This window comes from Rhincodon typus, chromosome 5 (assembly GCF_021869965.1).
Source record: "Rhincodon typus isolate 14 chromosome 5, sRhiTyp1.1, whole genome shotgun sequence".
Classification (NCBI taxonomy): Eukaryota; Metazoa; Chordata; class Chondrichthyes; order Orectolobiformes; family Rhincodontidae; genus Rhincodon; species Rhincodon typus.
In genome coordinates this window covers 48383735-48398343 of record NC_063336.1, presented here as the reverse complement: position 1 = coordinate 48398343, position 14609 = coordinate 48383735, and positions in this window count along the sequence as shown.

The following is a 14609-nucleotide window of genomic DNA, read 5'->3' as shown; positions in this document are numbered from 1 at the left end:
TCAAAAGCTGCTGGGCAACCTTATAGAAGTTTATAAAATCACGAGGGGCATGAATATGGTGAATAGCCAAGGTCTTTTTCCCAGGGTAGAGGAGTAGAAAACTAGAGGGCATTGATTTAAGGTGAAAGGAGATAGGTATAAATAGACCTGCAATAACTACACAGAGGCTGGTATCCCGTCACCAAGTCATCCTTTACTTACAAATGCACTGTACATGGGCTATGACCAGCCAGCGCAGAGCCTGTCCCTAGACTGAGGAGACATTCTGAATCTCCTGTTTGTATCTGTCAGCCAGGAGTCCCCGATTGGTCCAGGTTAACAACCCCAGTCAAGGATCTCATTGAATATGGTTCCAATCACTACACAATCTAATTGGCGATCCTTTTCACGGAGAGAGTGGTGCATGTATGGAATGAGCTGACAGGGGAAGTGGTAGAGACTGGTACAATTACAACATTTAAAAGGCATCTGGATGGGTACATGGATAGTGAGGGGTTAGAGGGATATGGGCGAAATGCTAGCAAATGGGGCCAGGTGAATCTAGAATAACACAATACCCCTCCGAGGTATATTTTTAAAAATACATCAAACAAACATTTCCTGTACTTACAAACTGTTGTTTTATATTATTCTGCACTGTCTTACATACAAGTTGATTTGCGAATGGATTCAAAAATGGAACCCGTACCCAACCCTGCACTGTCTGTATACCACCATTACTATTAGTCATCGTTCTAACTTGAGAACTTTTATTCAGTGAATCTGTTGCCAATGAGATTCAAGTTAAATATCTAATCGTGTGAATAATTTATATTTCTACTGAATTCTGATGAAAAGTCACTGACCTCAAACTTTGACCTAGGTTTTTCAGTCTCTGAAATCAGACATAGCATGAAAGAATCACATTGGGACCCCTTGATCGTCCTGATGAACTACCTATGAGTTAATTGTTGTGGAGGTCTAACTTTCCAAAGGGCAATTAAACTTGCATCTGGAATCCTCCAACCAGGTCACCAACTCTAACTTAGAGTCACAAAGTTTGAAGGATTCTGACTTGGTCACCTGGGTAGTTATCCGGAAAAGGTATGAAGAATTTGAAGCAGTTTTAACGCCATGATAATATCCAAACACTTTCTCTCACCTTCCCAATCATTCACACCGACACTATCAATGACTTAGAATGACCAGCATCTCCTTAGACACTTGCAAACCTACACTTCACCCACTCTACTTCCACAATCACCTCCTCTACATAGCCTTTCAGAAGCTTTGGATGTCAAACTGTGTTTACTTACTAGAACATGGCAGCTAGTGCTCTAAAAAAGGATGTCATATCCACAAATATTTCTTGCAGTCATCTCTGCAAGGGCTCCTCTGTTTTGACTCTCTTGCAGTATCCTCCATTGGAAGATGTGTCAAAAACATCAAAGATAAATAACTGCAACTTTTTGTCTAATCTGTGGCAGAACTAAGGATACTAACCCAGATTGGATGATTTGAAAGATGAATTCTTGTTTTTCTTTCTGTGCGTCAGAACTGCTGAGTATTTCCAGCAGTTTATCTTTTCACTTCAGGTGTTCAACAGCCGCAATATTTACTTTTGCCTTAAGTTTAAGATGAGATTTGACAGAGGGGTTCAAAATCATGAACTGTTTTGAGTGCAAATAATGAAAAAAATCTTCTCATGGCAGAAGGGTCAGTAACCAACTACCGTGGATTTAAAGTGATTGACAAAAGAATCAGAGGCAATAAAAGTAAACAGTTTTATTTGAACAGAAGTTGTAAAATCTGGCAAACACTGGATGAATGGGTGGTAGAAACAAATTCAATAATAACATTCAAAGAGAATTGGATAAATGGTTCATGGGGAAAATGTTTACTGAATTACAGTAAAGAGCAAAAATGGAATTGGGTAATTCTATCAAAATAGCCAGCACAAACGTAATGAGTCAAACCAACCTCCTTTGTACTGTATCAATTTCAAACTTACTTTTTTAATAAAAGGTCTGATTAAAGGCAGCGAATTGTACAGATTGCTTTTGTGATTTTTTATGTGAGACATGAAAATAATTGTTTCAGGTTATAAGAACAAGTTCTGTCACCCTGTTGCCCAGTCATTACCCAGGAAGCTTAAACTTCTAATAAACAACTTCCCCATGTCCAGAACCCTCTGAAAAAAATTTCAACTCTGATTTAGAGTCATAGATGTTGGAGGATTCCAACTTACTTATCAGAAAATGTTGGACAAAAACCATTTCCAGCATCAAGGCCTCAACCTGAATCAATCACAAGTTTGCCATGCACCTTACCTCCGGCCACCAGGTCTCCCACTGAACTGCACCACCTGACTTTGATGCCTTATGCCTCAACTCATTCTACCCCGTCACCTACTTACCAGCTAACCTAGCCCCTCACCCACTTACCTTAAACATATTAGAGGAGCAGGAAAGTTGATGTTTCGGGTCAGGACCCTTCTTTCTGAAGAAGGATCCTGACCTGAAACGTTAACTTTCCTGCTCCTCTGATGCTGCCTGGCCTGCTGTGTTCATCCAGCTCTATACTGCATTATCTCTGACTCCAGCATCAGCAGTTCTTGCTTTCTCTACCTTAAATACATACCTTCTCTCCAAAGCTTTCAAAGAAGTTTGAATCTTTGAACTTTATTTTACTTATTGGAAAACAGCACCTAGTGCAATAAGGGGATATGGCTTTTACACTCCTCTCCATGAGGAGTCTTGCATGTGAAGACTTTAGCCAGATCTTTCAAATAATGGTCCTTAGACAATATTTTGTCTGATTTGACTTGGACCTAGATTGGAAGGTTTATGCTAACAATAAAATATTTCCTAATATATGGGTAGTACTTTCACTACACTATCCCCCCAATTCTGAGGTTGATTTCTGATGTCAGAACTGAAGCTCAAGAACAAAAAAAGGCAAAGGAACTTCATGCGACCTCATTCTATAGGATTTTTATTTTTCTTATTTCTGTGTTGATTCATATTTTACATTCTATCTATAAACTCTATAAACCCTCTTTTGATGGTGAGCTTCCCTGCAGGATAATCTCTTTGGCATGTATGTGAACAATCAGTTGTATTTAGGAACTTTCCTTTGAATGTATAACCTACTGATCTACATGACACTAAAGATCGTACCTCAATTCTCATCCAAGTTGTGGCTAAATCAGTGTACAATTGATTTTTATACCCTGCACCTTCTTAAGCTATATTGCTCAGAATCACAACACATGATGCATTTTCTTAACTGAGTTACAGGCAACCCTATTTTTTACCAAATTTTTGCCCTGAATGATCTTGTGAGGGATGTATCCTTAAAAAGGTTTAGTATTTTTTGCTCGCCAAGGAAAAAGAAATGTGGAAATCTTTCCATTTCAGCTGCCAACGAACACATCGAGCACGCCCAGATTAAATTAAACAACAAAAAATGCAGAGGAATCCCCCTCTGCTTAGATTCATAAATATATCTTAAACCTAACCTCAACATGCTACATTATAACGTTTTTTCCAATTCCCAACGCAGCTATCCTTAAACCTATCTTTCTCCTTACATTATAGGCTTATGTCCACAAGAAACTTAAACTAGGCCACCCAAGCTCATTTTATATTTGACTCATGGAACTAGAAGATGGAGGAGGCATTTACTATTCTGGGTTGAATCTGCCTCCAGTTCTCGAAGGGCAAAGGATAATTTTTAACTCACTAAATCATTCAGTTCTTGAAAAAAAAAGTCACAATCAAACTGGGAGACTATTAAAAAAAAGTCCTTGAGTATATGATGGAAAAATTAACAAATGTGACAGAGAAAGTACCTCTTTCTATGAATTTAATTACAATGCAAATATATAATAATTCAGAAAGCAAGTTAAAATACCCATTAAAATGTATTTATAACTCTTTAAAAATTTTCCATTAATATGTGGAAGAATATATCATTCCTAACTTCTGGAGATTAATCTCTTCACTGCTTTAAAGTGTGACCTACCAGAGCAGCAAAGTATTTACATAATGAATTCTGTTAATTTTGAACTGATAGGAATGGTCTGCCAGTTTGAATTAGGGTAATATCTCAGAAAAAATGGGAAGAAGGTAATATTATAAAGATGAATCAAATATGTCTGGAAAAATAAACATTTAAAGTAAAACACAGGAGAAGAACAGTATTATTAAAGTTGACTGCAGCTATTGTTTAGGTGACTTTTGCAACAAATTTGTTACTGTGTCTCTGTGTGATTCCACTCTTCATTATTTCAGCTATAACTGAGGGAGACATTGGATCCTGTTTTATCCATTTTCTCATGTGAGGAATATGGGAGAGCTGACTACAATTAGCTCATGATTGCTTTGCATCGGATTTTTATTTGAATAGGCCACATATTAAATCAACTGGAGGTATTTATGGTGCATTGGTAGTGGGCCAAGAAGCCTTGGTTCAAGTCCCAATTGCTTCAGAGGTGTGTAATAATATCTCCGAACAAGTTGATTGGAAAATATCTATTAAATCAACTGATTTTTAGTTATTGGGATGGTTATCTGAAAGAAGAAGGGATAAAATACTTGTCAAGCAGTTGTTTTTAAGCGAACTTCACATCCATTTAAGATATTTCTGTATTGATCTTTTCTCTTAATTTTGTCTACTGTTCAATGATATGTCTGTGCTGGCACTACAGCTTTTGTGAGGATTGTCTTAAAGATGGCTGTGTAGCTCTATCTGCAAGGAGTGAAGAAGGTGTTCAGGAGAGTGTTTGTTAACTCTGGTGGGCAGCTTTTATAAGATGAAAACCATGCTGGCACATAAATTGCAATAAAGAATAATGTTAATATGCTGAAAAAATGTTTCAGCTGTTTGGAGGCTTCGATGGAGCTCTGCAATAGTTGGCGAATTGAGTGGCATTTCTGGTGAGATTTTGCATGTTGTACAATCTTCTTGTTATGAAAGGAGAGCCCTTATGACCAGCTGTAGTATGAGATATGCGGGAGCATCCAACTTCTGTCATTATATTGGACCATTAAATACTGGTGTTCAGGTTGTGTCATGTGGGTCCTCATTATGCCCACTGTTGTCCAATCATTGCTGAACCAGGAAGTACAAAAATATCCCAGTTGTATGAAAAAGGCACATGTAATTCTCCACTCTCCATTTCATACACCCAGTTTCCTATTTGTGACAATCCTGTGACTTTAAGAGGTTATTTTGTCCTGTTGTTTTCGAAGAGAGTTTGTAAGGCAGAGGCGTGGAGCTGTTGCTGAGAAAGTAAGCAATTTGTGAGGCCTTGGGATCTTTTTTAAGTTGGCTAGGTCTCACAGACCAGGCTTTCTAGCCTTTTTTGTTTAGTTTTTAGGTTTAGTTTTAAGCAGAAGCCTTTGAGGTCTCAAAAGAGTTGGAAACTTCAATGAATGTCTCGTAGCTACTACTTTCTCTGATTTTTTTCTTGATGTTTTTTTCCCTCCTGGATTGGAGAACTGCATGTGAGAAACTGTGTCTGAACTTGCCTTTTTGCCAAGGGGTGTGTTTATTGAGTGTTACTTATTGGAACAGTTAATTGATAATAGGTACTGTATCTATTGTTCGGTTACGTTTTCCAATAGTCAAGTTATTCAAAATTCCTCTTTCTTTTGTTTGTATTTTAACTGTACTATTTCAAAAAATTGTGTATTGCTTAACATTGATTAGTTTGACCAGTCGCAGTGCATCTGAAACACAGATACCTTTAAAATAAGAAAAAGTTAGGGTCTAGACTACCTTCATAAAATATATTGAGGGGGTCTGTTCTGGTCCATATCATATGCAATGGTGGACTCCATTCCCTTTACCAAAGCACCTCCAAGTTAATATTGAAATCTCTGTCTTTCTCGTGGGGACTCTCATCTTCCTTTTCCAACTGCTAGTAGGCAAAACTGATAAACAATTTGGCGAACTAAGGTTATTATCAAATCAAGAAACTGGATTAACATACGGAATACCAAGGATTAGGCAGAATATTATTTTTAGGATTTTTCATTTGCCTCTATGGTGATTACTGAATTTTATACAATTATAGTCTAATGTCCAGTTCAGTCCAAAGTCCGCCTTTCTTTTTTTCTCATTTATGCCACTTCTGAGTACAAAAAATGGATGTGAGAATGACTGTCTCTCTAATTTCTTGCTTTGTCACTGTTGGAGGGCCTGGCAATAAAACCAAATGCTGTGCCACTCCCTAAAAGTAAAGTTGCAGCAAATGCTGCATGTTGAGGTCAGATAAATAGCTAATGCCCATAAAAATAGGTGAGGATGTTGACATAATGTTTGTAATGAGATACCAAATTAACTCTTGTCCCCAAACATTGTAGTGCACATCTTAATCTTTGTTAGATTAACACATAATCTCATTTTTGTTTCAGGAACTGTATTATGCAGTTGGAAGGAAGATTTTAAACGCCACAGATTTGGTTTAGAATTAATCACATACAACTTAAATCTTTCTTGGAGAAACATTAAAAAAGATCTGAAGTGCAACAAAAGAAAAGTCTGGTTGGATTTTATGTGGAAATAGTAGAAATGTAGGGACTGCTTCCCAGCTGAAAAATCGAGGATGAGCGCACCCATGCTTTGCCAGGTCACCTTCTGTTTTTTAATCAGCATCAGGTATGTGAGACTACCATAGGCCTGAATTAAATGCAGAATATTTGAATAGGAGGGAAGCCCTTTTAGCTGGTGCAAGGGGAAATATAACTGCCTTGCAATATGGTGTGGGCAGTTCTCGCTTCTAGAAAACAATGGACAAAGAGGTCCATAAATTGACGTTAATTCAGAATGTTACCACTGTGAAGGCATTCAACACTTACAGACCCCTGTGCATTCCCAAAGCCTGAAAAATTCCACTCCATAAATGAAAAATCTGCTTGTTGTATTATTGCATGATACCATGGCATATGTCACTCCAACCATAAAGGTCCTTGCTTTCAGTCACTCTCTGCTCAGCACAATGGAGTCAGCGTGATATGTTCTGTCATTGAGTTACGTGATATAGTAGGAATGGTCAGGAAGCACAGAACCCTAATTATTTGTAATCCTGAGATATCATAATGCTGTAACTAGTTAATGTTGTTAATGAACTTCAAGATATCTACATCTACAAGAATCTAGTTTTCCTGATATATGCACATGAGCTATACTATAGGGAAGCACTTAGACCCTATCTTTCAGGCAGTGAATTTAACCAAAGAACATCAAGGCTGTGTGTCTTTTGATAACAGATTTTCAGCTTTTGTTTTTTGGATTAGAGTAAGCCAACTATTTAAACCACTGAGCTTTTCTCTACTAAGGTATATATTTTTTCTGACCATCTCCAACCAAGAGAAGAATTGGTGAAATGCTAATATGCTTAAAGCTCGATAAGATAAAATACAGTGAAGAAATTGAAATTAGGTATAAAAATAAAGTTTCTAATTCCCATGTGGAACACTAAGTGTATTTGTACATATTTGTCATCATACACAGGATAAGATGAGTCAGAATGTTTTTGTTCTGAGGTTCTGGTTTGGAGAATGGAGAATTCAAAGCTTTGGTTCCAGTTTCTATAGCATGTTCCCCCTTGAACAGCAGCCCATTGATTGACTACATACAGGACTGAGAGTTGTTCTATAAAAATTGATGTACTCTGAATTTTCAGTTCCAACCTTAGCTATCTAAAGGAACACAAGTATCAGTGCACAACTATGCATTAATTATACTTCTTTCAATAATGAGAGGAAATATGACATTTATAAGAGGTGAGAACAGAAAGTGTATTGACCTCTTAAATACTTCTCAGACGCCGACACTTTTTATTCCCATGTGACCCCATTTCTAAAATTTTTATCATGTGACATGACCAGATCATAGCTGGTTATCACCAGCTCATTTAATAAATAAAAAAATTCCAACTACCTTATGGTATATGTTACACAAAAATATTTCTGAAACAAGAGCTAAGAATAGACATATTGACCAGACAACATATGTTTCGCTACAAAGAACTGTCAGGATTTGGGCTTTTACCAATGACCTCCACATAAATGAAACACAAAGGGAATGCACAGGTAAATTTTGTTTGCACATTTCCGGTCTGACCCTTTGCAAGGGCTCTCATGGTGCAATGGGTGTGTCCCTACTTCTGAGCCAGAAGACCCAGGTTCAAGTCCCATCTGCTCCAGAGGTGAGTCATGAGAAAAGAGTTTGAGTGACTTAAGAAGGGTCACTTGAATAAATCAGCAGGAAGCACCAGAAGGTTAAAAATTGGGAGAGGTTTGGAAGTCCTACAGGGGCCATGAAATCTGTGGAGTTTCAAGCGGCTCAGCAGCAGTCACTTCAATTGATCTGAGCAGAGGAAAGGTTAATAATAACAGAAAATGTCAGGTCCAAACATAAAGGAGTTAGGCCAATAAACATGAAAGAAGACAAGGAAGAGCTAGAGAGGATGACAAAAGATGGCATTGCAGAGTCAGAAATATGATCAACAACTACCTCCATGATAAAATTACAGGGGGCCCAGTGGTGTTCTCTAGCAGGTATGAGAAAGTAGAAGTGAAGCCTCACTTAGGGGAAGAGCCACCAGGATATATAACAGGATCTGAACAACCACCTGATTGTGGTAGTGCTACAGAGAAACTGGAACAGGGAAAACGGACTCCCAAAACAAAAGGGAAGAGAACATATCCCAATGTAATCACTACAAAGAAGTGTACTGGGGGTGTATCAGTGGAGTAAAAACTGAATTATCCACTTTGGGATCAAAGAAACAGAACCAAGTTTCAAAGCTCAATGATCAAAATGGGTTGATGTCAAGTTGAATAAGACTGAGTGTGTCTTTGCCAGAGGCAGATGCATCCTTCTCGGCTTGAACTCCCACAGGTGTGAGGGTCACAGGTAGGGTTGGGGTAGAAGGTACTGCCTGGCACAGACTGAGAGGAGAATTGTGAGGGCCCTGTGTGTGGTTTCTCCTCTGACTGACTGCTAAGGAGCCGCAGGGTGGACCATGACCCACTCCCTGGACCAGCGAGCACTCCGACCAGATGCTTGACCGGGGCCAAGCCCCTGCATTGGTTTCAGACACTGCTGTTGACCTCCTGTGTCACACCCCCTTACAGGTGGTGGATTTTAGAAACACTCCCCTTTGACTTTGCAAGGTGGCCATTTGCTTACAGCACGTGCAGTGTGTTTGCCGTTCATGTGGCTGGCACATGGTATAGATGTGACATTGAGATAACAAAGTGCTGTGCAGAAAATATCTGCCCGCTTGACTGAGGTTGCTGACCAGTATGACAAATTTCTTCACTCTGAAAGGTCATCTATGGTTGCTGCTGGTATCCAGGTAGGCTCAAGGTGATTAAGTACTAAAGGAACAAGCAAGCAGCCCTAGTCCAAACTCTGAGTGCCTATCCCTGAGCAAATAGTGCCCTTGCAGCTTAACTTCACTGCTAGCTGCTGGTGTGCTCTTAAGTACCTGTAAGCAAACTGGAAGGTGCCATGATGGTCACAAGAGACTGGCAGCTGTGGGATGTCAGCACCTGAGGACCTGAGGTAAGTATGACAGGTACCTTGGAGGTTGCCTTAAGATGTTGGAGATTGCTTTCCAAGATGGGAGCTCAGAGCAGCAAGAAGTGAAATCACCAGTTACCCACTCCGATTTCAAGGATGAGAATTGTTGACATCTAATTTCCTCACAGCATGTGATAGGATAGGAAGCTGCATATTAATGAGTCACGATGTACAACAAGCAATAAGTCCCTGTCTCGCTGTTCCCTAGCGAGAATCTTGTCTCAACTCTCGGATTTCTGTTTGAAAATGCAACAGGTTGCTGCCCACATTGAGAAAGGCCTCACTTGATGTCTCATGCAATTCTCCCAAATTTTGTTCAGGCCCCTGTGAGATTCCATCCAGAATCTGCAATCTCATAGCTTAATGCTCTACACTGTTTACTTCGTGGAGAAAAAACAGAGTTAATGTTTTGGGTCCAGAACTTACAGTTCTGAAGAAGGTTCACTGGACCCAAAATGTTAACTCTAATTTCTCTGCATAGATGCTGCCAGACCTGCTGAGCTTTTCCAGCAATTTCTGATTTTGTTTCAGATGTCCAGCACTGTCAGTTCTTTGTTTTTGTTTTGTACATTGTCTACTTTGTTCACTTGTAAACTCTCCCAATGTAAATAAATCCCCATTATTCTCAAGGAAGTCTTACTCTAAGGCTCTGTTTTAAAATAAATCACCATGGCTGCGGAAATACTTACAAGATAATCATTAACTCCCTTCAGACGGACAGAAAACCCACATATTACTAGATTAAAATTAAAAAAAAATAAAAATATATACAAATCACAGATGAAACAAATAAAAATATTTGCTGTGAATAACTGAGGGGGGTTGAAAAGTGGGAGCTGAATTACCCATTCCTCATCTGGTCGTAATACTAGTGACTGAGAGACATTAGCACTTCAGAAAGGAATTTGCATTTATGAATAACCAAGGATAGATTTCTAGCTTATCATATTACATTACTATGTGCAGAGAATTTATGCATTTATTTTGATGTATTCATGATATCCTATTTATTTAAAAATGTTAAATGTCTGTGCCAAAGAGGGCACACAGTAATCCAACATGAGACTGAAGTGACCAGACATAGACTTCACTAATTGGAGGTTCTATGCTACAATGCCAGGTCTGCTTGCTAAAAAAAAAAAGGAAATCCCATTTGTTAAGGCATATAGCTGATATATGAGGTTGATACCAAAGGATTCAGATTAATCTATGCTATCTTAGAGAGCATGTTATTGCTTTTGTGCCAAGTTGCTCTGTGTGTAATTTTGACGAAGTTATTAATGAATTCCCTTATAATAAAACACAGAGGAGTGTGAACTCCTGAATGAGATAATGTTGGGTCGTAAGAAATTATTTTGCAGTTAAGTTCAGAAGGCTCAGAGACTGACGCATAAAATTACTTTAAAGAGACTGTAGGTAGAAAATAAATTTGGTTGAAAGTTCACTTTCAAATTTATGAGTCTTATGGAGGCTGACTAAACAATTCACTAAGGAGATGTGCGATCAGTTCTAAGTTTTTACAGACCAAACAATTACTCATCCTTTACCATTCAATGATACTTAATACAGAATATGGGTCTAATATCTTTCTCTTCAATCTCTTCAAATTCTGTCAGATACTGAATATGTACAATTCTGAAAGTGCATCATGGACAGTTCCATTGTAGAACCAAATAAGGTCCAAGAGACTTCAGTATCCACAGTGCAAAGAAAATGCATGTCCCTTGTATTGCTGAACTGAAATGAAGCCGAGATGAATTAGAACAACTTTGGATAAATGGCAATCTTCGTGGTTTTTGTACTTCTCAGCATTGAGATGCAGCATTGGCAAAGGCACTGTGCACCCTGGGGAAGACCCTCCAGGAACAAACATAGGTGTAGGCCTGTTGCTTCTCTCTATTTATAGAGGACATAATGAAGTTTTGTCACCTAGGACAATATCTCCGAGGTGCGGTGATGCACAGTGGACTGTGAGTTTACTATGCTGCTTAGGTCAGCTTGGCATATGATAAACACCACTGGCAGCACCATCCTCAGTCTACCCTGAGGCTGAAGAACTGGTTCCTGGAGCTGGCAGACTTCTGTGACTAGCAACTAGTGCAACACAAATGTCAAAAACACGGCTTCAGCGGGAAAATAGAAAATTCTGAAATACTCAGCAAGCCAGGCATCATCGATGGAGAGAAAGTTTCAGGTTGATAATGACCCTTCATCAGTTCTGAGAACAAAACCTGAAACTCTGTTTATCTGCAAGAGGTGCTGCCTGATTTGCTATATATTTACAGTATCTTCACATTACAGCATCTGCAGTATTTTGTTTTTATACTCTCAGCAGACCCCAGACTAAATCCCGTGTTCAGAGTGTTCCTCCTCCTCCCTTTTGGTAGCTTGTTTTCTTCATTGTGTTGTAGTACAGAGACAGACAGCCATATCAAATCAGCCTCCCTATTCCTATATTAACTACACAGTAAAATAACACAGTGAATTGCCCTCAAAATTGAACTCAATAGTTCCTAAACCGAATTTTTGAATAACCCAGACTTTGAGAATGATAGTAGACACTGAACACCATGTTTATAGCTTAAACAAAATATTTAACAATCTATTAATAAACAATAGCTTTAGCAGAACAAAGTTAAAGAACAAGGTAATCTAATTAATGGCTATGACTTAAAGTCAATTTTTGTTGATTCTAGCTTCCACTGTCACAAAGACAGACTGACAAATAGACATGAATAAGAGAGAAATCAAAAGAAAAATATGTAAATGAGATTTAACTGGTTAGGTCACTTAAGCAGTTTCAATGATCCGTCATCTCACAGCCACATGGAATTATATCTTGCTTGGTTTCAGGTGATACTGATGCATGAAAATGGTATCCAGTTGCTTCCAAGGAATATTCATTTAATTCTGATAACTGAGATTCTATTCTCTGAACTTCCAATAACTTGACAATAGGTGGTGAACCAGCAGCAATCAAGCCTCTGCCCTGTAGCTGTCACAGGCACAATTCTTCTGATCCAAAACACATTCCAAAAACCAGTTCAAACTCTGGCCTATCTGCCAGACTGGCCATCTTCCCATAAGGCCCCAGGAAACATTCAACATCTGCCGCGAGTTTGAGCATGATGCCTCTCCAGAGACAAAATATTCATTAAGCACTTTTAATAAGAATCAACCTGCAATTACCTTCCAAGCCTGACCTCATAAACAAACATCAGTTTGTTCTTTCTTTAAAAGACCAACAGCTGCTCGCAGACCAAAGGTCACCTTCAGCTCTCAGCTCATAATTCACAAGGTCCAAACAAAAATTGATGAGAAAAGATAAAATAGTGAAATATCAGTGAGGAGTCTAATAGCAGTATGTGCTCAGTCTCCCTCCGATGCTGCATCCCAAAGGGACTCCAATTATGACGCACAAAAACAGAAGTTGCTGGAAAAGCTCAGCAGGTCTGGCGGCATCTATGAAGGGAAAAACAGAGTTAACATTTCGGGTCTGGTGACCTTTCCTCAGAACAATTATGACACCTTTGGCAGGGAACCCTGGCTGTACTCAGAAGCATTTCTTTGAAAAATGAAAGAAGCCTACAGAGGCCAGTATCCCATTATCAAGTCACCTTCTTTTTACATGCAGAGAATCCTTGACACTGATCTAGCTTCATCAGAGCCAGCTCTCAGAGTGAACAGAAACACTTGACACTCCTGTTTATACCTGTCAGCCAGGGCTCCCTGATTGGACCGGGTTAACAGCCCAAATCAGAGAACTCATATTCTATGATGTCCACCTTGCTAACCTCATTATGATCACTACAAAAAAAAAATGACCATCCCCAAATCCAGCACCATTCTTTGCAGATGTTCCAACTTTTCTAATTGTTCCAACAACTCAGTACTTTCAGGAGTTCTGTAAAGAACCAATAAATAGTAATCACAAATTAAGTTGCACGTTCCATGGCTGCATTCAAGTGGCGCTTGTTGGTAGGGAGGGCTTTGTGAAGACCCTGTACTACTGAATGCATGTTCACCTGTGTGTGTTTAAGTGCAGTCACTAACTGAGTTGCCAGGTTGAAAATTTCATGTTTAGCACCAAGTCAGTGTTGATTTTGTCTAACATCCTGATCTGTAGTCTATATACTTCTGGCACATGCATGTAAGACTCCTGTTATTACAATCAATTATATGAAATTTGGGCCTCTGGCCCATCACCAATTTTAATTCCTCCATCCTTGTTGGAGATGCCCTCTAATGCCAAAGCCCTAAGATCTGACATACCCTTCCCACAACTCTCTGCCTCTTTACCTCACTTTTAGCTTAAGAAACTTTAAAAACCTATCCCTTTGTCCAAACTTTTATACATCTTACCCAATATCTCAGTACGTGATTCAAAGTCAAATTTTGTTTTCCCATATCCACATGATGTGCCTTTTCTTGCAGGAAAGACACTATACTGACATAACTTGTCGTTATTGATTGGCATACCTGCACCATGAGTGGGAGAGAGTGGTGCAGGTACTATTTTTCACCTAATCCAACAGCTGATGGTGCTGATTTTGTAGCCAAGAATTTTCTAAACACCTTTCCCAATGCCTACCATGTGCATTTCAGGGATGTTGAGTTACATTAATGCAGTTAAACCATTGAAGTTGTTGGGAATGCTTTATTTTGATATTAATGTTTGTATTTGAACAAAATTTTGGAAAATGCTGAACTCAAACTAATAAATTCTGCACTTAATCAATGTATACTTAGACCAATGTGACAATGTCAGAATTTTCCAGGATTTTGAGAGATTGAAGTTATTGTGTATAGACCTGAGAGTTACCAAACTGAAGGCAACTGATAATGGTATGTAGCTTTGTAGCATAGTCCTGCTCACAAAGTTGATATAGTACAGTAATACTGAACCACGTGTTAATATGATATTTAAAATATTAAGTTATATTTGAGATTTTCCATTTGCATCTTGAGCACTTGGTTCTGTACATATTAAATTGTCAACATTCCAGAGTATTCATATATTTATAGATGAT